General features: G+C 41.5%; 1 protein-coding gene across 10 annotated transcripts in view; it reads left to right on the plus strand.

Annotated features, from left to right (window-relative positions):
- The window catches only part of LOC311436374 (uncharacterized protein), an 80,849-nt gene that overhangs the window by 46,513 nt on the left and 8,525 nt on the right, over positions 1–25,811 (plus strand). For 5 of the 10 annotated variants that reach the window (XR_014692780.1, XR_014692781.1, XR_014692783.1 and 2 more), the window contains one exon: positions 4,116–4,316. The exons of 2 other annotated variants lie outside the window; for them this stretch is intronic. The gene's annotated coding sequence lies outside the window, so the exon portion shown is untranslated. Of the gene's footprint in view, positions 1–4,115; positions 4,317–8,270; positions 8,308–14,552; positions 15,344–25,811 lie in introns of those variants that run through there. 3 more of the 10 variants (XM_084518490.1, XM_084518493.1, XR_014692782.1) reach the window with 2 other exon arrangements.

The following is a 25,811-nucleotide window of genomic DNA, read 5'->3' on the forward strand; positions in this document are numbered from 1 at the left end:
GAAAGGGGACCAAATATAGCAACAAAAAGATCAAGATCAAGGAAGTAGGCTCGGTAAGACAAATGGTTTTGATAAGTCATCCTAGTATAACCTCCTGTGCCGAGTGAAGGTTGCTTGCATGATTATACAGTATTTAATTAGGTGATCACAAGCTATTTTTTCCATAGCATGTCAACCAGGTTCCATGTATAGATCATATGTCAGATAGAGCAACTCCAAAGGTGCTTCAGGCAATTTGTTCTGAGGGACACCTGCTTTTTCCACTGTAGAAGTCAAACATATGGACTGAATGAAGGGCAATGAAGAAAGAAAATGGTTAACGTGTACGAGGACTATTAAATATCTCCCTCAGGAGCAGGACTTTCTCTGTCTGTAATGGCAGTGTTGTTTAAACCAAACTTTTCTATTTGGGGAAAAAAAAGAAAGAAAGATCATGAGGATTTTTCAAAAATATTTATGAAATTTTGGAAAAAATGGAATCAGTATTTGAGAATGTTTTGATTGGCAAGAAAGCTTTGGCTCTTCTACCGCTTGCTAAAAAGACTGTGTTGTTTTTTTTTAAAGAAAATTTCCAGATGTTTGGAGGGCAGTTTAAAAAATGATAAAAATACTTAAATAGAGTAAAAATTTACAATATTCTAATCTATGTCCATACATGCTGGATCTATATTGTATTCTTAATATTTTTAAATTCTGAAGAGAGTGATAAAGTATGGTATGTTTTCATATTCTCTGTATTCTCAGCTCTAGCACAGAGGGATTTTAGAAGGTACTTGATATAAATGGTTGCTCGGGAAATATCTTTAAATCTGCTTCTTTCTCCATTATTCTGCACTATTTTTGATATAGGAGTATCACAAATATTGAGAGCTACTTTGCAGTGACTGCCACAAGTTAGCAAAGGGGGCTAGGGAATGCATTTTCAGAACTGCCACAGTTTGCTGGGGCTTCAGAGTAGGTTTTGTGTTTGGGTGTTGTTTTGTTCAGAACATAGGAGCAGGGAGATTGAGGAAATAGAACTTTTTTTTTTTTTTTTTTTTTTTTTTTTTTTTTTTTTTTCCTTTTTTCTTCCCCTGTAATCACTGGTGAATTGTTTAGTGAAAGTTTTTTAACTTGGGTCACTCAAATTAAATTCATGACTCTAAATTAATGTGTCAGACTATGTGGCATACATTTCAGAGGCCCCAAGCAGCTAGTTTATTCTGGCACCAGGAGTATACACACAAGTTTCAAAAAACGTATTTAGGTGCCTAACATCAGGCATCTTGACTCTGAAAAAAAAAATCATTTTTAATCTGTCTTGCTTTAGTTTCTTGTTCATGTGAGATCCCAAGATGCAAACGAAGATTATCTTGACGTTTTCCTTTGCCTTTATTAAGGAAAAATTCTTGCTGGCTTCTACTCAGTGGAGATTTGGATGGGACAAGTCCTGAGAATAGAATGATTAAGCCTTTGTCAAAACCCCTCTTGCTTCCTCATGACTTCCAGAGCTCTTCTAAGTCACTCAGATGCACCTCCAGCACCAGGAATTAATCATCTGCTGACAGAGAGAGAGTGAAAAGCTATTAGTTTTATAGGAGCTTTTCCCCCGTGAAATTCCATTGCTGGTTGACTCTTTCTGAGAGATGATGTTGAAACTGAGAATAAATTCAGTTTCAACATTTTCATATTCTTCGCTGTCACTGCCAGGAAAACGCTTGACTCTTATGCAATAACAGTCTGGACTCCTTTCAGTGCTCTCCGCGGTAGGAATGACACTGTAATGATCTCAGCTCCATACGTCCTGGGTTCTGGACACAATCTGCTCACTTGGGCTCCCCATAGGTCTGAAACTTCAAAAGCAGCCTCCAGGTTGTGTTCTCGGAAAATTCCTCACTGTGGCACTAGACCAGATGGATGAGGTGCTCACACATACCCTTCAGTACAGCTCTCCCTGCACTGGCTAGGCTGGGTACCAGAGACAGCCTCATGGGTTGTGAAACCTAACCAGAAAGCAGACTCAATCTTGATCGGCCAGAAAAAGCTTGTTCACGTGCCTACCCAGTTTCTCTGTAGTCGCGGTGATCGTGCTTCAAACACAGGCTCTTCAGGCCAGCTGAGCCCCTAGGCACATCCTTCATGCGTCCTTCTTTTAGAACAAGTTCTAAACACCTTATTGTTTTCATTTTAATGTAGAAATACATGTACATAGCATGTGACTCATAAGGTGAATTTCCCAATTCACGTTTTATTTCCCAGTTCTTAGGGAAGAAGGCTGTGTCGCAACTGTTTTCAAGGAGTTGCAGTGATTTTATTTTATTTTTTCCCTGCATTGGACAACCATGTTGCTGACTTTCCTTTCCAGAAGGAGGTGGTGTTGTCTAGTGGCTGGAATGCTGCAGCTGTATCAGCTTCTTTGGGGTCCCTCTCTGTTGCTGCCTGTATGACCTACAGCACGATGGCTAAGCTGTTTCTGCATCTCTTACTGAAGGTTAAAAATACCAACCGCGTGAGACATTTTAAAGCTTTCGTGGCTCAGAAGTACTTGGAAATGATTAGGTGAACGATAGCAAATAGGCAGTTATCAGGGCTTGCTAATTCCCCTCTGACGCAAGATGGCCAGTCGGTCTGAATAGTCCCATCTACCTTTCTGTGAGTAGCCAAAGTGTGCTAGTGTGGAGAAACAGGAATGGTGCATGCAGACACAAAAAACCCTGGAAATGGAAAGAAACAGTACTTACATGACACGGGAATGGAATGACTCAGTAATTAGTTCTTGGAAGGGAACGTTTTACAGGGAAAGTGGATAAATTTAAAGGGCAGTCTCAGTTACAAAATAATCCATGAATTACTTAATGTATTACCAATTTCACTGTTATTTCAGATCTCTGAGGCAAAATGCTCCGAATTACTCAGGCAGCAGAATCTTCTTTTAAGAAATCATAGCAGTCTAAAACAAAATCACTCCTTCCCCATTGAAGGCTTACCTCCTTAGACTCTCACCTCTCTCCCTGACCTCAGGGTTACTACGCAGAGATTATAATGAGGACGAGAATGAAACCTGATCTCCTCTTTGTCTTCAGACCTGTAGAATTGTGGTACCCAAAGGATTCAGTACTTTGTGATTTATGACTTCTCTACTTTATTATGAAGAAATGTTAAACATCTTTATTTAATATGTTACATATCATGTTATCCAAGTTTGGCTGCTGATTGCAATACGCTCACCCTTTATTCCCTAGACGGGCAATACCTATCTGTAACTTCCTACATTGTTATCAGCTTTTCAGTGTTATGCCTTATTTGTGCAAATGCAAGTTTTTCCAGTTGTCTGGGTAATTGTACCATCTGAAGGACATTACCCTGCTTTGTAGACTGCAAATTCTTCCAAATCATTTCCTAAGTTAATAAAATATTTTATTTTTTGTTTAAAAAAACCACCCAAACCCTAATTTAGACTAACTCCTCTGTACTTCTCTTCTCAGAGGGGTCCTGTGCAGCCCTTGACTGCACTTCTATTAACACCAAGAGAAATTTCTCTTCTGGTTGAAAGGGAGTAAGTGATAAAGTGCTAAAGTGCTGTTGGGGTGTGGGTGATAGCATCAAGCTGCACAATACTTTTAACAGATAATACTGAGAAATGAGGCAAAACTACATACCCTCTCCCTCCAAAATCCAACAACATCAAAAAAAAAAATTAAACCAAAGCTTTTTTTTTTTTTTAAGCCAATGACAGAACATCAAGCCAGGAATCAAGTAGGTCTGTGTTCTGTTCTGCCTTTTGCCTGGAAATCACATTCCACTCTGAGTCAACAGTGTAGCCAAGAAGCAAAGTGACATATTTCTTAGGAGACAGTCAATGAAGCTGTAAGTAGTGCGTCTGATTGAGTGTGAGGACTCAGACTTACTTGATTACCTCAAGGTGCAAAATTCTTAAGTGTTATCCTTACTTTATCAGCTTTAATTAATAAAGCAAAGCTCATTCCTGAAAAGATTTGCTTGTCATTTCTTTTTCCATTTCTTTTCAATTTGCGTTTGGCTATTAGAACAAATATGACTGTTTTTGAAGCTTGGGGTGAAAACAAGAAGTCACCAGGACAGTACTATGGTACTGAATCACAACTTCTTTCTTTCAGGATAGTTGATTTGACTCTTGCAATGAGGAGGGGACAAATTACTGCAGGGAGCAGTGACTGAGAGCATGGAAATGATGATCAACCACTCTGGGGCATGTGTGGTCTCTCTCTGCTCCTTCATCTCATGGAAACATGTTTCTATGTGCATGGTAGGTGTCATTTTCTACAACAGAGTAAAAAGTCACCTGACTACAGAAAAAACGCAAAGTCTGGTCTGGGAGCATATTGTCTCTGGGCATTTTCTGCATCCATACAAAGCCTTACAAACATGTAAGTTTGAGCCTTCACAGTTGATCCTTCACAAATGCAAATCCTATCAGTCTAGAAAGTCAGCTTAATTTTGCTTACTGTGTATAAAGAGGCTCTTGCTTTGCAAGAGCATGATAGCCTGTTATGCCAATATGGTAAAACATGTGGTTACTTCTCTCTAGGGGATGTAAAAAGCTCAGTGATCTTAAAGGTCAGAGAGTAACAAGCACCATGAAATGAAAGGATAAAAGCAAATGAGTATTACAAAATCACCTTTTGTCTAATTAAGAAAAACTGTTTAGGAGCCAGAAGGTGTTGCAGTAGGACTGGAGGATTAGATTTCAGGAATAGACAGTTTTACAAATTTACAGTAAATTTCAGCATGTGCCTTTGTCCCATTGGAGCAGCAGTTGATATATGTGTGCTGTTGAACAGGGATAGGATTATACACATTCTTTAAATTAAGCACATCCTTAACTGCTTAGCTAAATCAGAGTCTTAGTGGTCTGGATACAATGAGAAGAAGTACCTCAAATCCAAGGGTGTGAAAACAAGCTGGAGATTTCTAATAAGAAATGAGAATTTAGGGTGCAACAGATTAAAATTCCTCTGAGAAAAAAAAAAAATATGCAAAGAACATGAAAAAACCCAATGTGGCTTCACAAGGGACTGCTCAAAAAATCTGAGGTTAACAAATGAACTGTTCTGGAAATGGAAAACAGAGGTGGCAGCTACACAAGAACATTCCCTAAGTTACTGCTAGCAGGAAAAAATGAGAGTTAAAAGCCATGATGAGTTAAAGCTAAGCAAGGCAAAACAATCTGGGGATGTGGAGCGGCATTTACAAGAAGATTAGTGGAATTGTGGGCAAATGTGGAATAGCCTGTTAATCACTGAGAGGATAGTAAGTTATAACCATAACCCCCAAACTCTAGATATTCAGTTGCTTTTCAAACTATGTTAACATGCACATAAGGGTTTCCGGTCATAATTATATCCAGTAAAGCATCTACTGATTAAGGCAGAAAAGATGTCTCAAAGCCAAGAGGGCTTAAAAATGTATATCTGGCAGTGTCCAGAGAGCGAACAAACAGGCAATGCAGAAAATTCAAGGTTTAAAAAAAAAAAAAAAAAAAAAAAAAAAGGACAAAGAATGATGGTACCCTCTTTAAGCTAGGGAATCCTGGCAATCTCATCCAAAAAAAAGTCACTCCTGCTACACAGTGGTCCTTACTCTGTGAGATACTTAACCCCTCACTGATGCTGCCTGAAATGCCTGAAATTGAGCTGGAGGACAACTCCCATGGCTGAGAACCTCTCTGAATGACATTCAGGCCAGTTCTTTTTTCTTACAATCACTGTTATTAATGGCTGGAGCAAAAGTGGAGTCTATAGGAGACATTAATAGGAAAGGTGACACTCACCAACCCAGAAGGCAGTGAGACTTTACATGGAATGTAGCTTATAGGTGTGGAGTAAAGTGAGACTTAGCAGCTCAGATGTCCAGAAGACACTCAGTAATTGTTATTAGAGCTTCAAAGGCCAAAAACAGCTCAGGGAGATGATGGAAATCTATCTATATGTGTTATCATACTTGGCATATATTCTTAAAGCACCAGATTTTAAAGACCTGAAATCAAAGGTAACACTGAGGAATGTATTGTATTGGGGTGTTTGTCAAAGTGTTTCTGGCTTAGTCAGTTATTTGACAGTCTGTGGTTAAAATGATCATACCCTCAAAAATGTGGCCAGTCCAATGTTATTTTCATCCTTTCCTTTTATTCATCACTTTCTCTCTCCCTTCTCGTCCTTTCATGTCACTTCTCTGGGCATGATCTATCCAGCATGGTCTATCTTATCCCTGGTAATGGCCTCTCTGCTCTCCAGCCATCCTCTCTGCACTGTGTGAGCCTTCTTGCAACATGAAAGTAGACACTCTGAACAGACCTCTACATTTTACTGGCATTTTTACCCTTACCACTAGGAAAAGAAAAAAAAGAGGATGTTTATACTATGGACAAGGGCCGAAGTTATTTAATTCCTAAAATATGTTTTGTTCTGAAGCAGTTTCACTCCCCTGCATTGCCGCAGTCCCAGGGGGCTTGTAGAGCCTTGCAAGAATGCTCTTCTGCCTACCATGGCTACAGCTAGGTAGTGAGTCACGAGCCACAATGGGGAAATCCTTTTTTGTTTCTACTTTGAATATGTTCTGGTGGACCACTTGCATTAACATTTATGGCTTTCATGACTCTGAACTCACAAAGTCTTCCAGAGTGTCCTCAAGATCCCACACTCAATTTCTATTGTGTTATATGCCTTTTTTCATGAGATGGTGCCTTCCAGATGAAATATATATATATATATATATATATATATATGGGAGAGTAAAACGTGGAATGTATATCCTACAGCCACCAAAGCAACAGAAAAACGTGGTTTCTTTATCTCTATCAAAGTGATGAGTATAAGAAGTATATATCTCCTAATATTTCTTCTCCATTCTACAAGAAATATTCAGCCACGGCCACACACAGAGAGCTAGGTTCCACTGGCCTAGGTAGGAGCTGGAAACTCTTGTGCAAGGAGGTGGATCAGAGGCAGGAGAGAACAGGAGTACTTGGGCAGGGAAACTGAGAGTAAGAGTAGGCTGGACAGGGGGAGAAGAGTGGAGGGTGGGTTGGTGTCCTGGTTTCAGAATTAACAGAATTAACAGAATTAATTTTCTTCCTAGTAGCTGGTGGAATGCTGTGTTTTGGCTTAGGATGAGAAGAGTGCTGATAACACCCCGATGTTTTAATTGTTGCAGAGCAGTGCTTATACCAAGCCAAGGACATCTCAGCTTTTTGCTCTGTCCTGCCAACAGGCAGGCTGGGGGTGCAGTAAGAGCTGGGAGGGGACAGACCCAGGACAGGTGACCCAAACTAGCCAAAGGGGTATTCCATACCATCTGACGTCATGCTAAACAATATATAGGGGTGGCTAGCCGGGGGAAGGGGGCCGGACTGCTCGGGGTTAGGCGGGGCATCGGTCAGCGGGTGGTGAGCAATTGCATTGTGCATCACTTGTTTGTACATATTATTATTACTTTCCTATTTCACCATTGTAACATTATTATTATTATTGTTATTATTATTTTGTTATTATTATTTTCCTGTCTTATTAAACTGTCTTTATCTCAACTCACGGGCTTCACTTTCCATTTCTCTCCCCTGTCCCAGAGAGGGAGGGGGGAGGGTGAGCGAACAGCTGCGTGGTATTTAGCTGCCAGCCGGGTTAAACCACAACAGTTGGGTGTCCAGCTCAGGCTGGGTTGGGAGCCAGGCCCCACCTGAAGGATGAGGGGCATGGCCATGGAGATGGAAGAGGCAGACTGGGATGAAAATGAGCTGAAGATCAGTGGGTATAGTCAGGACTAGGAGGAAAAACCCATAACTGCCCTGAGGATCTGCAAAACAGTGAGATTTGAGTTCAGCATTTATCCGTTGCCAGCAGATGCCTGGGGAAATGACTGTCAGTCAGCCTGTCCCTGTCCCTGAGAGTTCACATCACACAGCTCAGGAGTTGGAGGGCCAAGAGCTAATGAGTGTGGGGGCTGTCACCTGCACAGACCTCTGCTCGTGTCTCCTCATGCAGGAGCAGGAGCCCAGCAGTGCTGCCGACAGAAGAGATCAGGACATTTTGCTGTTGCTGCTCATTAAGTAGTGCCAGTCACTCTGCTCGTGGAGTCAGAGAAAAATGTGCTGTGCAGCAGTGGCATTCAAGACCATCCCTCCCTGCAAGATTTACCTGTAAGGGCTAAGTTTAAATAGCATGGATAATTTTTAATTTGACTTTCCCAGCAATGTGCCTGGGGAAACCTGAGCAGCATATTCCAGAGACTTCTGTGATGCCACCTTCTTCCCACAGGCTACTTGTCCAGAAATACCCCATCCTAGATCCCCACCTCCGTCTGTGCCCTTTTGCCATCAGACCAGTGGCTGCCTCCTCCTGCCACCCCAGCCCAGCAGCACCAGCATCACGGCAGGACATGGCTCTGAGCCCAGGGACCACTGCAGGCATCACTGGGCCAGCACAAGGTGAGCCTGGGGCAGAGGCACCGGCTGGACAGGTGCATGTTCTGGCTTTATGTTTATTTAATGAAGGAAACCGTAGCATCCATTTATAGCAACACTGGGAAATTTCTGAACCGATGAGTAAGCGAGTTGCTAGCTTCAGCTATGTACTTCTCTCTCTATTAAAACAGAAGAATCTCTTATACAAGTGAAATATTAGCAAAAACCTCAGGTCCACACTTCCCAGCCCCATGCCGCAGCATATGTCTTGTGGCCCTGTTTGCAATAATGTGTTGACATGTGGAAAGCTCTCCCTCCATCCCTTCCTCCCTCTCTCTCACATATATATGTTTTTTTTTATTATTTTTTATTTTTTCCAATTTAAAGTGATGTCTCACGGCATGAGATTAATTTTGATGTGCAAACGCAGCGCATTCCAGGTGTTGTTAAATAATCAAGGCCTTTCCAAAGCAGACAGAGGACAGAATGCTTATTGTGCCTGATTCACAAGGGCATAAGTGAAGTACCATATGGTAGCCATATTTATTTATACTTTGCCTTCTGCTATGCTTTTACGAATTGAAGCACTGGGGATGATAGCTTGTTTACAGATAGGTCCAAAATGTTGTGAAGCTGGAAAAGATTGATAATCATTTAGCATTGTATAGCTTGTCTGTCTCTTAAGATATGAGTCAACAGTTGTGGATACATCGACTGAAGCAAACAGGCTTCCCTTGAGATGTGCCAGTAAACGAGTATATGTCATATCAAGCCTGATGTTTGCAGTGCATAGGTTAATAATGGAGAAGGGAGGCATATAAATAGCTATACACCACTAGGTATATAAATTTGGGCTCTTCTGCTCAGTGTGCTTGAAGTGTGCAGCTTCTCTGAGCTGTGGTTTCAGCATCACCCCCTGGGTCCTTGTAGGTGAGGAAATACCGATGGAGTCACTTGCTGTTGCTCTTCACTTCAGTCTCATCCTATGTCATGCACAGGAGATGGGGCATTCAGCTCATGTCCCATAACCTTGTGGTGAATGGCCTCTGCTCCTCTGCTGCAGCACTCGGTCATGTGTGTGAAATGTGCTCCCTGGAACACTTCAAATACAACCTTAGCTTTTATACATCGCTGAGAGGTTTATGGGGCCATCTGTCTTGAGCCAGTGAGCTGGTACAAAATGTTTTCTCCAAAAATTAGACAGTATTTCCATATATATAACTTCTGGTATGGATTGCTGAGTTTTGCTATTTATCTGTTCCAGTGTACGATGGAAATGATTTGATAATGGCACTAAGGAAAAATTCAGCATAATGAATTAAGAATAACTTTGAGCCTGGTTCAGTGTGCACACTGTTAGCTGAGTTTTACAGATTATGGATTGCAATTTGGGGCTTTTAATAGTGTGTTTACATTTTATCTATCTGCCTGGCTATCTGTCTATCTATATCCAGGAGCCAAAGCAAAGCTCTTCTTGCAATTGGCAATCTCTGTCACTTAATTCCTCATTTCACTTTGGTCTGTCCAGGATATCTCTGTGCTCTCTCCTTGCCATCATATCTAAAAGATTTCAGAAGTCTTATTTAAAAACTCCATCAAACAATTCCTGAGAAGCAGAGAAGTACAGTTTTCCAAATTATGATTGAGGAACTGAGACATTTATGTGGAAATAAATGGGATTCAGGTGCTAAATAGTTTGCAGAGTTGGTCTGAGGCTCTGGCCTATTGGGACTGGCTGCTAGGCGTTTTGAAAAGCACTGCAGGAAACCTGTATGAGTCTGAAGGCGCCAATGTGTTTTGAAATCTGATAGCAACAAACTCATCCAAAAGCCAAGGTTCAACACTGCAAACATTATTCCATTCTTATTTTAACATTTCAGCAGACGTTGTGATTGTATTTGGATTTTTATTTGTTTGGCTTTTTTGTTGTTTTTATCTTGCTTTGTCTTAAAAACTATCAGCTTAGTGAGTAATTAATTCACTCAGCATGAGTGGATTTTATGGTGATATAAGTATCAGCAAGGACTTTTCTGCCAAGATTGTGCTGGTGCTGGTGGCTATGTTACTCTCAGGGTAAATGTTTGCGCTGTATCAAGCTTAAAAACTGGGGTCAAGAGGTAAGCTTTTAGGTTTGTAAGGAGTCATCTAGAAAGTCAATTTTTTTTCCAGACTTGCTGGGTGTTTGTCAAGTATACGTCACACAGAAAGAAATATTTATCCTTTGAGAGCCACGCACATGTTTCTGAGTTTACCAGCTTACGTGGTCATGCACTTGTGAGAAGAGGTTGATCTACGGGTTAATTATTCGCAGTTTCTATACGTTCGTTGTTAGCCCCACCAAGGTGCACAGCTCTTCCTAAAAGATCAGGAGAAAGGCAAAGTCTTGTACCCTAGGACAAGAGCACAAAGTGTGCATAAGAGAATCTGGAAGAAGCAGCAGCTTAGAAATAAAAGTAATGATGATGGTGATGATGATAATAATAAATCAATGCAGTAACACCTTGTGGGCAATATTAAGAAACGATTTAAAATGAGAAAAATATATTTTTTTCTATACAAGGCAATGCACATCATGAAGTTTTTCTCCTGTAATTCATTTTTACTGAGCAATTGAATTTGTCAGAGAAGAGCATTCAGAGATTTTGACATCATTATGGCCAATTTATTTCATCGATCCAGTTGCAAGCGCAGTGTAAAGCCAAGGTAAAAATCCATGGCTGAAGTGAATCTCAGCCACCCTTTCAGGCATTTTGCTGTTTCCTAGAGAGACAGCACAAGGTACAAGTCCAAGTCTACTTCCCCAGCTGTTTGCAAAGGCTGAGGGAAGCACTGGACCAAATTCCCAAATCTCTATGGGCATCATGTTGAGATTCCCCACACCTCTCCCTGCCTGAGGGCACCCTGATGCATGGTGCTTTTCAGATGTGTACCACCCATCCCATGCACGGGCTGTCCCTGGGAGCTTGGCAGCAGCCTGCTGGGGCTCCACATATGGTGGCTGCTTCTGGGTTTAGTGCTGCTTTTTGTCCAGGGGCTGGCTCATGGAAAATGCATGACTAGTCCCTCGAAAGGCTGCTTCTTCCCAGGCAGGACCCATGCGGCTCATAGGGATGTAAATGCGCGGCACAGAAATGTCAAAAGGTTATGGGATTCTTGACAGCAGCCCAGCTTTCAGCAATCTGGATATTTAAACAAGTAATCCAAAACTCTTGGGCTTGCAAAAGCTACTTTTTAAATTAGTCTCATTAAGTCTTTTTATTTGCATGCCTCAACAAATAGTTGTTTTACGTGAAGAAGATGTTAACAGAGGTTCTCTGCTTTGCTGATTACAGATTTATGATTTTGAATATCTGTTACAATATTTTGTGGTTTTCTATTTCTATTTATGGCTTTTTTGGCTTAACCCAGGCCAGTCAAACTCAGCCTCTTGAGTTAGTGGAGGAACTACAGAATATCGCTTAACAGCAAACAAAAGCAGCCCTGTAGAATAGCATTACGGGTGATTTTTGCAAGTCCTGATCTCTGAGTCCATCAGACTTCTTGGAAGGAAAGCAATTTTTTCCTGAAAATAAAAGATATGTGTCCACCAAGGGCATCAAACCTTCCTAATATGGACATTTCCATGTCATTTTTATATTTTTTAATAAATGTTCACAGGGTAATAGAGAGTGAGTTCTTGGACACTCTGGCCTATAAACTTCTCAGTCAGTCATTCCCTGGCGGTGTTACAGAAGGGTTTATGTTAATTTAAAGCCATGCTGGGAAGCGTGGAGTGTTTATATGCTCTGTTCAGATGTCCTGCCCGCGAGGAGCTGCTGTATCCTCAGCATAACCTTTTGCCTCCCTGTGGCTTCCCCTCCTCAGCCCTGTGTACAGCTGCTTCTGCTGCACCCAGGTTGTTTTTGCCCTCTTGGTCCACCAATGCCATGAGTGTGGGCAAAACCCAACTGTCCCATCCCTTAAGGACAGTGTCAATTTGTCATCTCCTTTGTCCCTGTGGCAGCATGGGGAGGGGTGGGTCAGGATGGGCTCAGCATGTCTCCTGAGGGGTTTCACTTGCCTAGAAAGCTCCCGGGTTGGAAAAAAAAATCAAAGTATAGGAAGGCAAACCATGGGGGAGCAATCCTGGGGGCTTCAGGTGTGAGCAGGAGGCTGCTGAGCACTGCTGCACTGCTGAGCACTGAGCGCTGGTCCTGGGTAACACCAGCCAAAGGAAGGAAGTGGCTCTCAGATGTTCATGCCCATGTGGAAGCCCTCAGTAGGGTGTGCCACCTTGAAAGCTTGCCTGGGTTCAGGTTTTCAGCAGCAGGGAGGTTTAATAAGCATTTTGCTCTTACCTCCAGTGGCACTGTTTGCATGGTACTGTTAAGAAACAACCTACAGTGGTTACAGAGATGAAAGTTAGCATGTACAGTCAGGAAACCCAACACACCATGCAGTGAGACAGAGGTGGTGATGACCAACCTGAGCTGTAATTCAAGCTGAATTTCTATTTCACAAAGGATTTTTAAGTTATGTAATAATTTGCCAAAGTGAGCAGCAAAAAGCTATGCATATCTTCTCAAGGGAAGATAGACAAATTTATGGAAAATGAGGAAACATGAAAGAGAGCCACTGGCTGGATTTATGTGGTTGGGAGTAGATGCTGAGATATCAAATTGTCTGTATGACTTGCAGTCGCAAATGTAGGTTTAGATGGACCATTGCTTCTGGCTGTGACATACCTAGGCTTTGGTAAAAAAAAACAATTGATTCCATAATACAGGAAGAAACAAGAATGATAAAATCTAACTGTGTTGGAAACAAGCTTTCTGTATGAAACTTGTGGTTTGCTGTCCGTTTTGTTAGACTTGATCTTCTCTCCACAGAGGGGCTTTTTTGGCAGCTCTGGTGATTCCACATTATGTTTGTGTATGTTTTGCCGTAGGGTATAACCTCATTTTGTTCCTAGTTTCGACACAAAGGACGGAATAAGTAAATATGAGTGTACGTAAAGTACACACACACGCACATAGACATCCCTAGCAGTAGGTATTTGCGAGATCAGGCAATAACAGACGCTTTTGAGGTGCTGTGAGCATCCTCTGGACTACCAACAGCAATTTCCCAGTGTAAATAAGTTTAAAGATTTTTAAAGGGCATTTTTTGAGACTGTAGCATGCTGTTTTCTGTTATATTAATTTTCTCGTGGGATTTCTGTGGCTTTTTGTTTGTTTTTCATGCAACCTGCCTAATTCTTTTCGTGTCAAGCTTTGCTCATGGGTGGGTATTAAGCAAGCAAGTAGGGGCTTGATTGGTCTGTACCCTCTTTGTTAGGGAAGTTCAAAGCCCTAACTTGGTTGCCCTTCAGACAAGGTCCTTCTGGTTCCAGGAGGACACGGATTATGTGGCCACAGGCCAGCAGCAAGCACCATGTGTACAAAACTCCCCCAGCAGCGCATCTAGATGTTATGCTCCAACACAGATTGCAGGGTCCATGTGGGACATCATTGTTGCGTCTTGAGAACGGAGGGGATTTGTGTTAGCAGGTCTTACTTCAGATAAAGCTGTACGCATTCAAGATAGCCTGAAGCTCCTTGTGGAGAATCAAATACACCCACGTGTGCTCTGAGTTGTCATGCAAAATATTATGGAAATAATGGGAATTTTCTTAGGGTGATTGTGTATTAGAGTTGAAGAGTTATCCCCAAGATATTAAATCTTTCCTGCCATAGTACCCCTTAGAGGGATGCTTACATCTACTCATCAGAATACATACACATTCAACACAGACATTAATTTTGATTCTTTTCTGTTAACCTTTTATTTTTCTGCTAGGATAAAGATTATGAAATCACATCAACCGATTTCTGAAGATTGCGATACATGTCTTTTTTCCATCCAAGACAATAAAATGTATTACAAGTGCCTTTTTAATGAAAGAGAAAGCAAGGCCTTCACGTCCTGCAACATCTGCTGGGAACATAATCTAAATTGAAAACGTATGCTGTTCTTGTGGGGAGGGAGAGGTCTTCCAGTGACAGGAAGTATCCAGAAAAGTTAATGCTGAAATCAGTAAAAAAATCATGCGTGACAGGAGGAGAATGAACGCATAACCTTTCTTTTTCTTTCCTTTTTTTTTCTTCATTTTTTTTAGGGAGTGGAGATGGCCAAAGACAAGAGAAGAAAGGGGGAAGCTGGGAAGCAGATTATCTGCGTATTGACAGAACTGTTTATTTGCTCCTGGCAAAAATAAACCCCAGCGTATATTCCCTCTAGCATTTTCATATTTATAAAAATGGAAAGCCTAATCTGTCGCCAAGACCCATTATCCCCTGACTTCAGTCAGACAGTATATCTTATGGAATCAGGGAATGTAGTATTTTTTATGAGGACAGAAGGGAAAAGAGATGTTTACTATTGTACCCTTCCTCTATTTATTAGTGTCTGTAACTACCACCAACATCCAAATGAGCTATCTTGTGTTTTAGCCCTAGTGGGACTAGGCAAATAAATAGCTCAATAATATCTATTGGAAAATAATGAGATTGCCTCCCCCTCACAGGTGGTGGTGAACAGGGCATAGCTCTGTGATGCGGTGCACAGTGTTTCCAAAACGCTTCTGGTTTTGATGTGTCATGCCATTTATCTTCATGTTCCTAGGTGGGAAGCATGCCTATTAGCTTGGTTGTACCTGCACTAAGTTTTGGAAACATTTCTCATGTGTGCTTTATGCCTTGCCTGAGCTCAAGCATCCTTAAGTACTTCCAGTCTCCTCATAAATACACCTTTGTATTCTGCCTAATATATAAACATCACGACCCATGTCTGAGAATGTTGGGAATTTTATTAGGTTCATAAAGTTTTAGTTGCGGTCTAGCCCAATGGGTCCAAAATAAATAAACACAGAGAGCAAAATGAGTAACAATTTCGTACCTATTTCTTCCCCTCCCCCTGGAGAGTTTCCCCAGGACCTGTGAAGTACTTGCTCCTGCGGTTTCTGTGGCTTGCTATCAAAGTATCTGCAAGGCAGCAAGCAGGAGGCAGTTGCCGAGGCAGAGATGAAAGCTGGGAAAAGCAACTGAAAGGCAGCTACTCAGACCTTTCCACTGATTTTCTTGGTCTCCTTCTTCCTTAAGGACGAAGGAAAAATTGTAAATAATTGTGAATGATTTGTGGCAGCTCCATTCCCTTATAGTGCTGCTCTTAACAAAGCTACTTCCTGGGAAAAGCACCCCCAGCCCTCCAGATGGAACGAGTAAACAACCAGCACTGCAGATGGAGACATCTCTCTTCGAGTATTGTGAAACCTAGCTCTTGGACTGAGGTCTTCAGCCTGGAGTTGCCCTTTCCCTGGCTCTGGACACAGGGCCACTAATGCTTCTCCCTGCAGCACAGTGCTTGCTTTGCCTACGGGATTCATCACTGGCAGCTGTGGTGGAAGCAAGGGTCCAGAAAAGAAGCCTTCAACGACACCAACAGTTTCAAGGAAGCAATGTGTGAGTGTGGTCTTTGCTTCAGAAGATTATGCTCCCTAGGTATTCTAGGCATCTCTCTCAGCAGAGCCACCATGCTCAGGACATAAGCAGTACATAGGGCAGAAGCTGCTGCTCTTGATCTCCTTGTGGAAAGATGTATTATCATGAGGCAATGCCAAGTACCATGAAGCCACCATGTCCTTTAAAACAATTCTGCTGTAAGCCTCAAACCTGTCAGAAAAATACAACTGAGCAGACTTTTTAAACCAAGGGATCAGCCAGCCAAAGCTCACACGGGAATCAAAACAATGACTTACAGCAGTTACAAAGTTAAATATGAGTTGTTTTCAAATCTGTTGCAGGAGTGCCAGTGCCAGAGGTACCAATTTTGCAGGAAGAACAGTGAGGTAAAGCTTTAAAGATCAAGCCCCGAAGAGCTCTCTGTTTGTTTATGTGTGCTGCACTCATTCTGCTTCAAGGCTATAGGAAAATTATTTCTGGAATGTGGCAAATGGCATAATACATGTTACAGATCCCATTCTTAGTCAGCTGCAAAGCTTGTGCTGCCTTTGGGGAAGAGGGATTAGAGACAACTTTTTATTGTTCAAGAACTTTTAGGACAGATAAAAAACTCAGCTGCAATTACAAACCAAGCAAGACTGTACTAATTTTTCTATCACCTTCTTGACTCACAGCTGTGCATCTGCCAATTAGAGGTTGCTGGAAAATTTCCATCAAATCAAAATATTTTTGGAAACCTCTCCACAGCTTGTAGGGTCCAAGATGCTAGGGTTCCTGAAATGTCTTGGATTTGACAGACTTCAGCAAGTTCAAAGGTGAATTCCTGGGAGCATAGAAGGAGCTGTGCAGCCCTTAACCCCCTGCATCTGCAGGGATCCACAGGGACGTTTCCATTTTGGCTGAGGAATAAGGAGCCCACTCAGGGGTAAACTCTTCTGGAAAAAAGTGGGTTGTATGAGTCCAGTGTATGGACCAGCTTCAAGAGGGGAATGGATGGACACAGATCCCAGGTGGAGGTAGGTGTTTTCTTTCATTATAGTGTAGATGTTTGTTGGACCTTAAGCATGCATCTGGTTGATTTCTGCTGTCTTCTGCTCCTTCTGCTGGTTCCTGGGATACTCGTGCTTGGGCACCTGGCTCCTCACAGGCATTAAAGAGGGAAGGCAAACTCTAAGGTCAGAGATGTGCAAACAGCACCCAAAGTGCTTCTGGTCATGTTGTCTTTGGATTTGGAGATTTTGCTGCTCGCAGCCTGGCTGGCTCCTGCCTGGCACCCAGGTTTCCACAGGAGGAAAACTGCCAGCCCCTCTTGGTGAGCCTCTGACTGTGGATCCCCACCTCTCACATAGACATTGCTAAAACCTTCTGTATCTCCCACACTTTTTTTTCCCTTTCTTTTTTTTTTTTTTTTTTTTTTTTAATGCAAGTGCAAAAGCCCAAAATGACTAACGTTTCTTCCAAGGCAATGACCACAAAACAGAGAATCAAAGCCACAGAAATGCTTTCTTTTAAAAATTACTCACATTTCATCAAACTTTGCTTATACCAAGGTGACAAGGCCAAACCCACTGATGGTTCAGCTATGTGGCCTGAGAAATGCAACGGCATTAACAAAGCCTACATCTACAGATGTAGAGCGACACTTTTCATCTTTGCTAAAATACCACATTGCTACTCCATTCCTAGGCTGTCAGCATCCCTTCTCACTGGCCCTTCTGCCTGTCCCACTGTAAATTAGGCACATGTTGCTGAGCTCCATACAGCTATATGAGCTAAATATTCACCCCAGAATGTCTCTGAGATGTGGGGAGAAATGCTTCTTTGCTCTTCCTTTTCCAGAAGGCTAGCTGAATTTCTCTATTGTGCAAGTCACTTTTTTCTTTCATTAATAACACCATATTTCATTTCATCTCACTGAGCAACAGTTGTAGGCAGCTTCCCAACACTTGTACTCTTAAAAAGGGAAAACAATGCAAAGAGAGGATGTCCCTGGAGGCAGACCATGCCCTGTCCCAGCTGCTCACACATGCAAGACAGATTTTTTGAGCACAACAGTCAGCCAGGATGTAGACTGCTCCTCTTTGCCTTGCAAGCATTTGGAAACTCAGCTTCTACTGCTGCAAAGGTGTTACTGGTTTTGAGCACTGGCATTTATGGACTGGGCTTTTGCCTGGATGAGTATACCAAGAGTCAGTGGTGTGACACACTCAGAGGTGTGATGCATGTCCATGCCTTCGTGGGGTAACATGGTTTGAGGAGAGAGGATGGTTTCTTTTGTCCTGTCCTGACTGGAGTTGGACAGTCTCCAGCTCGTGGAGGGGGACTAGTGCAGGGGGTGAGCAAGGTCTGGCCAGCAGTTTGTTGCTCTGATATTGGCAGTTTAGAAAACAAACAAACAAACAAAAAACCAACTCAGTAGACCAGGAAAGCTAAGCAGTTAGGTACTTGCTCAACATCTGTGTCTTCAGAGTATCCTCTGTCTGAAATGGATGACATTTCAGAACATATAGCTTGCACAACAGCTGGCAAAAGCAGCACTCAGGCTATTAGCAATGGCTGCAAGACACGAACAAAAATAATGACAGCCACAAAAAAAAAACAGAAAGACATTAAACTCTGCAGAGAAGTGCAGGTCACCAGGGTGTGTGTGGTGCAGGATGTGCCCCATGGGAGGCAGAAACCAAGCAGGGAGAGGCAGAAAAGGCATGAGATGCTTGGCACAGCAGTTCAGCTCTGCCCTGGGGATGTGCCAGTGCTGAGCATCCAGAAGCACAGCGGTTGCACAGGGGGTCCTTTGGCTCTGGCACGAGCATATGTCCGATGCTGTCTGTGTTTTCAGTGTCACCCTTCTCACTAACAGGCAGGAAATCTTGGTGATATTGGCTCTTCCAGAGGCTTGTAATGAAGCAGATCTTTCTCCTTCATGTACAAAGTCTTTAAAAAGCAACAACCAGAGTAAATGCCTACAGTTGTAAGCATTTCAAAAACATACTGCAAAAAATATGAATTACACCATGAATATGGAGCAGTTTGGATGAAACTTCGGTCTTTGCCATTGAATACTTTATATCAGCCATTATATCTACAAGAGGAAGCTCTAACAGACTGAAAGATGTTGCCCATAGGGTATATACAATGACCCAAGGGTGGATTTGTGTTTAAAGCCACAGACAAAGATTCAGGAGGAAAGGTTCAGCTGCTGACCTCTCTGCAGGCTTCCTTTATGCATCTTTCTCTACCTATGCAATAAGGAAAGCAGTACCCAGGGGGGATGCAGGGGTAGGTGTAGCCTTACAACTTATTGTAAGATTTAATTTGAAGTTCTGGTCAAACAAACATTTATCAGAATCACAGTGATAAAACCTGTTCAAATAGCACACATGATAAAATGATGGAAACAGCATTTTTACAGAGTAGAAATCACATTCTGTAAGCAAAACAGAATTGATCAATAGCTGTGATGTCGTTATCTCAATGTAGTGAAAACAGAGGTGCTGCTTATCACAGAAGTATGTCAGAACTCTTTCATTTATGGAATGATTATTCTTTTATTTAATGATTAAATTATTAAAGTAAAGAAAAACAACAACAACAACAACAGATTGGAATGGATTTCTGGATGTCATCTGGTCCAAACCCAGGCTGAAAGCCAAGCTGACTTCAGAATGAGATGAGGCTGCCCAAGGCTTTGCTTTGTTCAGCTTTGAGCATCTCTAAGCATGGGGATTCTGTAGCCTCTCTGGATGACCTCTTCTGGTGCTCAGCTACACCCATGAGAAGAATCCTTAGCCTTCCTTCTTTCAAGACACAGGTAAGACAAGACCTATTTCCCGATTTCCAGCAAAGCCCAGGTGTGAGTTGGACACTTCACTCTTCAGGCTTTTTAAAATTCAGGTTGGTGTGCACGTGCCTGGAGACAGACTTTTACTTTCTAGAGCTTGGCACGCTCTCATGTTGAGCAATTCCTGGAAAAGGCTGGGAGCAGTCTTTCTGCTCATTTTTCAAAAATGTGATGATTTTTTTCTTTCTGATTGTGTTGGTGGTTTTTTGTTTGTTTGTTTGCTGTTGTTGTTTTCCCAATAAAAATTCAATTGCAATTAGCCGCTTGGTTTGATTTGTTTGTTTGTTTGTTTATTGGTTTGTTTTTACTGTGATAGTTGATCAGAAAATTTACCTGATTTTGCTTAAACGTTGGCAATAGGAAAAAATCTCTTTCACCATAACATAAGACAAATTGTAGAGCTGTTACTCTGACAGTTGTAGGCCTGTGGATAAATTCTTCAAGTAGGAAGAACTATGAAGTGTAAGACAGTATGGGAGATCATATATAACAACCATTACAGAGTGGGTAGGGTAAGAGTAGAAGTAATACTAGTTTACTAGTTTTGAGCTGTTACTGGTATTGTGGGTCAACCTAGCTTTAGCAGGCTGAAGAGAAATTACAGGATCAGAAAATAATCAGGGATAAAGGATGCAAATGAAATGAGACCATTTATGAGCAAAACTTTAGCAGAATGGGTGTGATTGGTAAGTATCCAATAAAGATATTTTTTATCTTTTTTCAAGTAAGTGCAGATAGGTATGATCGTATCCAAATTCCTTCCTGTAATTAAGATATTTCATATTATCATATTATTGGTGAATATGGTAAAAGAGCATTCTGGTCCTTTGATCATGCTCCTTTGTACTGGAATCACACTTCTTTTATCTGTCTTGTAGTTTTCATCAGTCTTTCAAGGAGAGCTTTTGTGATGTGGTAAAAGAATGGTCAGAATCTGAGATGTAGTGATTGTTTTGTTTGTTTGTTTGTTTGTTCGTTTGTGTTGTGCCCTCCATCTCCCCCCCATTCAAAAGGGAACAGCATACACTATCTCTTTAAGGTCTACAGATGTAAACTCACTTTATCTTAAATACTGAGTAATCCTAGTAACTTGTTGACAAACTGCATCAATTCCTATTTTTGAGGGCATCAGTCATTAGCAAGTTTCTGGATGCTAGTCAAGCGGCAACAGCATGGGGCAAAGTAAAGTTCCTTGTGTCATTTTCATTGGCCTTCAATCACAGGTTGTGAGTGCATTACTTCTGGTCATGAATTTTGTTATGTAAAAGGTTGTCAGATATTTTGGGACTTGATGATGATTTATGTTTTCTGAAAAGCATAGAGCTTTTAGACGGCTTGGTTGTTTGGGGCTAGAGGAGCTAATGGAGCAGAGAAGACACAGATTTGGGGAACAAGCTGAGAGAGATATGGTCTGCATATGAAGAGGACAACCTACTGGCACAAGAATTATAATATTATGGATAGCTATATAAAATACCAGATGTGGAGAAGTGGGATGCCAAAAAAGCCAACAAGATCTCGGTGGGAAGCTTTTGGCATGTCAATGTTAATGATCGAGCAAGACACCATGAGAAAGGGGAATTTTTTCCAGGAATAAAAAAAAACAGGGTTGTGGTTGCTGAAAGCAAGAATTCCAGGAGAGGGAAGGGGGAGAGAATATGTCAGATAAAGATGTACAATGCAATTCTGGAAAGCTTAAGCCTTAAAGCATTTGACTGAGGGTGTTCCAGTTTAGAAGTCATTGTGTTAAGGATAATACCCTAATCAAGAGAATTCTGAATAAATGGGAAGTAATTGTGTTGTCACACGGCACACTCCAATACTATTGTCATAACGCAGCAGAGTACCTTTGGTCAAGAAACTGGGTCAGGAAGTTACTTGTGAGGACGTGTGTGCCAAACTTAGAGGGGGGATACATTTGTCAGCCATTAGCAGGAAATTGTGATAGTTCTTGTATTTTACAGGCAGCTACATATAGGCATAGCTAGAATAAGCAGAATTTCTTCTACCAGTAGCAAACCACTAAAAGGATATATTGGCTTATTTGTAATTTTCCCTAATGAAATACCATAGGGATATTTCTGCTGGGATAACATTGGCCCCATTGCACTCTGAAATGCTGCTTCTCTTTGGAATAAGAGTCCAGTTATTATTGGGTATGTTTCTAATGTATTTAAGCCAGTCACTCTTCCCACACTCAAGTATTGCAGCTCAACATTTTTGTTAGTAGTCAGTCAGATGTGTTATAATTATGAATCAGACATTGGTTTTAAGGCTTGCAGACCTTTCTCATAAAGCTTTAATTTCCCCAGCCATTTGCAATATTCATACATCTATCACTTTCACAAGGTATCGAGACAGGGTACCACCAACTACCAGGGCTGTGCCAGTCACAATGCAGTGCTATGTCTGTGAGCTGTACCTTATTAAACCCTAAGTAGTACTTGACAAGTCACTGGCACATGATCCAAGTCTTTCCTATTTATCAGGGGTACAAGCGGTTTGTGGTCAGTCGAAAGTTTAAATGGCTCTCTGGAAGAGCATTTTTATACATTTTTTACATGCTTCTTTTACAGTGAGACACTTCTCAGTCTGCAGAGAGTGATTTATACCATCAGCAAATGTCCAGAGTATCAGCAGTATGTAGCAGTCCCGCCAGTCAGACCTGGTTGCAATAATTCAGTAATCTTCAGCACAGTTATACATGTGCTTATGAGTGGTTACGGGAAGGGAGCATGGGTGTGCTTCAGGTAGGGCTTCCTTTCTGTTGAAAACATATTCTTGTATTATGTTCAAATATCAGGTACTTTCATTTTCCAGGAGTTCATTCCAAGGATATATTATTGCCATTCATAACCCAGCATTGATTTCACTTTGACATAGATTCAGGAGTTTGCATTAATTTATTACTTTCTTATGCCAATTTACCTTTTCTCACTCTGTCCTTATGCTTAGTTTTTTATGCACGCTGTCTCAATAGTTCAACTTCTTTTGATGTAGCCTCATGTTTATTGCATTTTAGACCTGAATACCAAGTGTCTTTAGAAATCTAGACAGGCTTTTATCATTCTTCTCTTCTTAATGGCAATATCCCAGGACTTTGTCTATACAAGCAACTATCCCTTTCCAGGTGCTGCAGTAGCCTTGTCATTTCCTTTGGAATATATTGGGTGCAGTAGTGATGCCAAAAGGAAGTCTGCGGAAAGATCACCATCCAAAAGGCATAATAAAAGTAGTTAACTTGGCGCCATCTGGGTGTAGAAGAATATGCCAAAAACCATTTGCGGCATCTAAAAGGGGAAAAAAACTCGGGCATTCATCTTGGAAAGATGTCGTCCACTGTGGATAGGATGGTGCTTCTCTCAAGCACTTTGTTTAGTTGATTTAGGTCAAAATATATGCTGACTCTTCCATTTTCGCTAAGGCCTTATAACCACTGGTAAACACCATTCAGCAGGTTTGGCTATTTCTTCTGTAACACTGACAGCCTTGGACTGCCTGCTCCTGCTCTTTGCCTAGGAAGCGCTGAACTGAACTCATTGTGACTCTCTAGGCACTGTCAGTAACTGCATAGCATTGTGTCTTTGGGAGATGAGCTTAATGGTCCTGTTTCCTGCAGCGCTTTTGTATTGTTTTCTTTTGGCTGATACAGAAATGCCATTGCTGTGTCTTATTGAACAATTAGTTTTTGAGCCCCTGGAAAGAAACACAGTGCTCTGAATGTCCTGTAACATTGGAAATTACTACAGCTCTTACTGGCACTTATATTCACCCATGAGTTCAAGTGAACCAGTCCCTCATTATTTGATTTTAACCAGTTCTTTCCCATGTCTCATTTCTAAATGCTATCACTGTGCTTCCCCTCAGGGACTTTCTTCTTGTTTCTCCATTGCCTTCAGACACTGAAGACTGCTTTCTACCTATTTATTGTCCTATTCCAATCTCTAAAAGTCTGAGAGGACATTAATCAGCTTTTACTGCCCTATCTACTTCCCTTCATTCCTGCTTTAGCAGACACCACTGGTGCTGGTCTCAAGGTCTCTGTTGACCGAAGCTCTCCTGTATCCCCCTAGGATGTCCTTCTTCTAGTAGAAATCTGTTCCACCATAGCAGAAAATGGAGGCTCATGGGCCTTTCAGACAGAGGGACACAGTAGGTGTGATGTTGATTGTGTATTTTCATCTCTGTCAGATGATAGCTAACCAGGGAACAAGGTCCTCAAATATGTGTACATTTTCTCATCATTTTCCCTGGTAAAGAATTAATTCATGTTGCAAAGAATTACTCTAAAATTCCTCCCTTTCCCTCCTGTATTCCTGCTCCATCAACTCATCTGCAGTCTTTTTTGAGGAGGGTTTAGAGCAACCTCAGTAGCCAGGTGACTCTGTGCATGCACAGGCTCTTCATTCTTTGTCTCAGCTGAGCAGGTGAAAACATTTAAACAACGGCAACAAGAGAAGGGCCATGACTGGGAAATTTACCCTGCACAGGAAGGTGAGCAAATTGTCAGTGTGCATGCTTTTGGCTGAAACTTCACAGCCAATAGGACAGCCAAAAGCCAAGAGTTTTCACAGCCAAAATGTGGCGTTTTTCAAAAGTGAGAGTTGATACTGCTTGCCCAGAGCAAGGGGTTTGGTTTTAAGAAATCATCACACTCCTTTAAAAACATCAGGCCTCACTCTCATTTACAGACATTTAGAATTGAAAATCATTCTTAAAAATGCTAACTTAAACTGCTGATGTTATACAAAAGATGTAACAAATTCATTTGACTTTTGGAACTGAAATTTTCTTAAATCTCCAAGTCACAGATTCGCATTCTGCACACTTCATATACCTCTTTTAAGCACTTTCAGCTGGACATGTCAATGAGTAAGGAGAGTAAGACTTGAACCTATTTATGCACATCTATTTCCTACCCATATCCACGATTAAGAATTACATGGGCTAGTATATACAAGTATATTATTGTTAATTCTGCCTGTGTGAGCCTGCAAACTAAGATGCTACTGTAGCCAAGTAGAAAATGTAAGCACAAGAGATAAAGGAACTTCCTTGCAAGAGTAATACACATAGGAAAAAAAGGAAAACTAGGAAATCTTAGCTAACAAACATTGAGATCTTTTCCTTCTCCTCCTTCCTTCTTTTGTTACTTAAATGTGAGAAAAAGAAACAAGAAAAAGGTTTTAGTGACCTGTTTTCATTCCCGAATCTCATGCCTCTCAGTAGATCATGGGGCTCTGTACACCACAATAAGCTACTCTGAGAGCAGTGTGCTGTAAGTAATTTAATATAAAAGCTGATTTAAAGGAAGTGCATACTTTTCATGTTTTATACCTTTCCAAAAACATCAGTTGTTCATTTGTAACTATTTGCCTGCTCTGCACAATTAAAATTGCAAATGAAATGAATGGAAAGGAATAAAGTGTCCTCTCCCTCTCCCTTTCCCTCCCTCTTTCATTCTTTCTCTCTCTTTCTCTCCTCCTCAGTTTCTCTTCCTTCCTCTCTTTCCTCCTTCTTCTGCCTTTCCTGTGAATGTAAGTCATGTCACTCTTATTATGCTATCAGCTGAATCTGTGCATGTGGACACAGAGCTCAATGTTCAGACAACATGCTTGATGCACAATGAAATCTAACTGTCCAAATCCTATAAAACACATGGCTGTTAGACGCATAGCCAGAGGGTGACTTGGGCTGTCATTTGATGATATTGCCCAGGTACATCTACCTGGCCTGCCCTGCTGCTTTTCATGGGAATTGCACAAGCAAAGGGCTTATCTTTGTTGGAAATCCTCTTGGTGCTCTCTCCTTCAGGACGTGGGGCTCTGAGTGCCTCTGAGACAAGGGATTGGCTAAAAAAAAAAAAAAAAAGACCACAGGACACTATGGAATATGGTTTCATCTTGACTGAACTACTGAGCGTTAAAAATCTTTAAATGTGTGGTAGACCCTCTTGGTAGAACCTAGCTGTATAGTGAACTTTCACATCACCAAAATGCAGTGTGTTGCTCTTAGAAACCCTCTGGGGATAGGAGATGGGATTAGTTTGCTCTCAGGTCCCCTCTGATTGATATTT

This window comes from Aythya ferina, assembly GCF_964211825.1.
Source record: "Aythya ferina genome assembly, chromosome: 4".
Classification (NCBI taxonomy): Eukaryota; Metazoa; Chordata; class Aves; order Anseriformes; family Anatidae; genus Aythya; species Aythya ferina.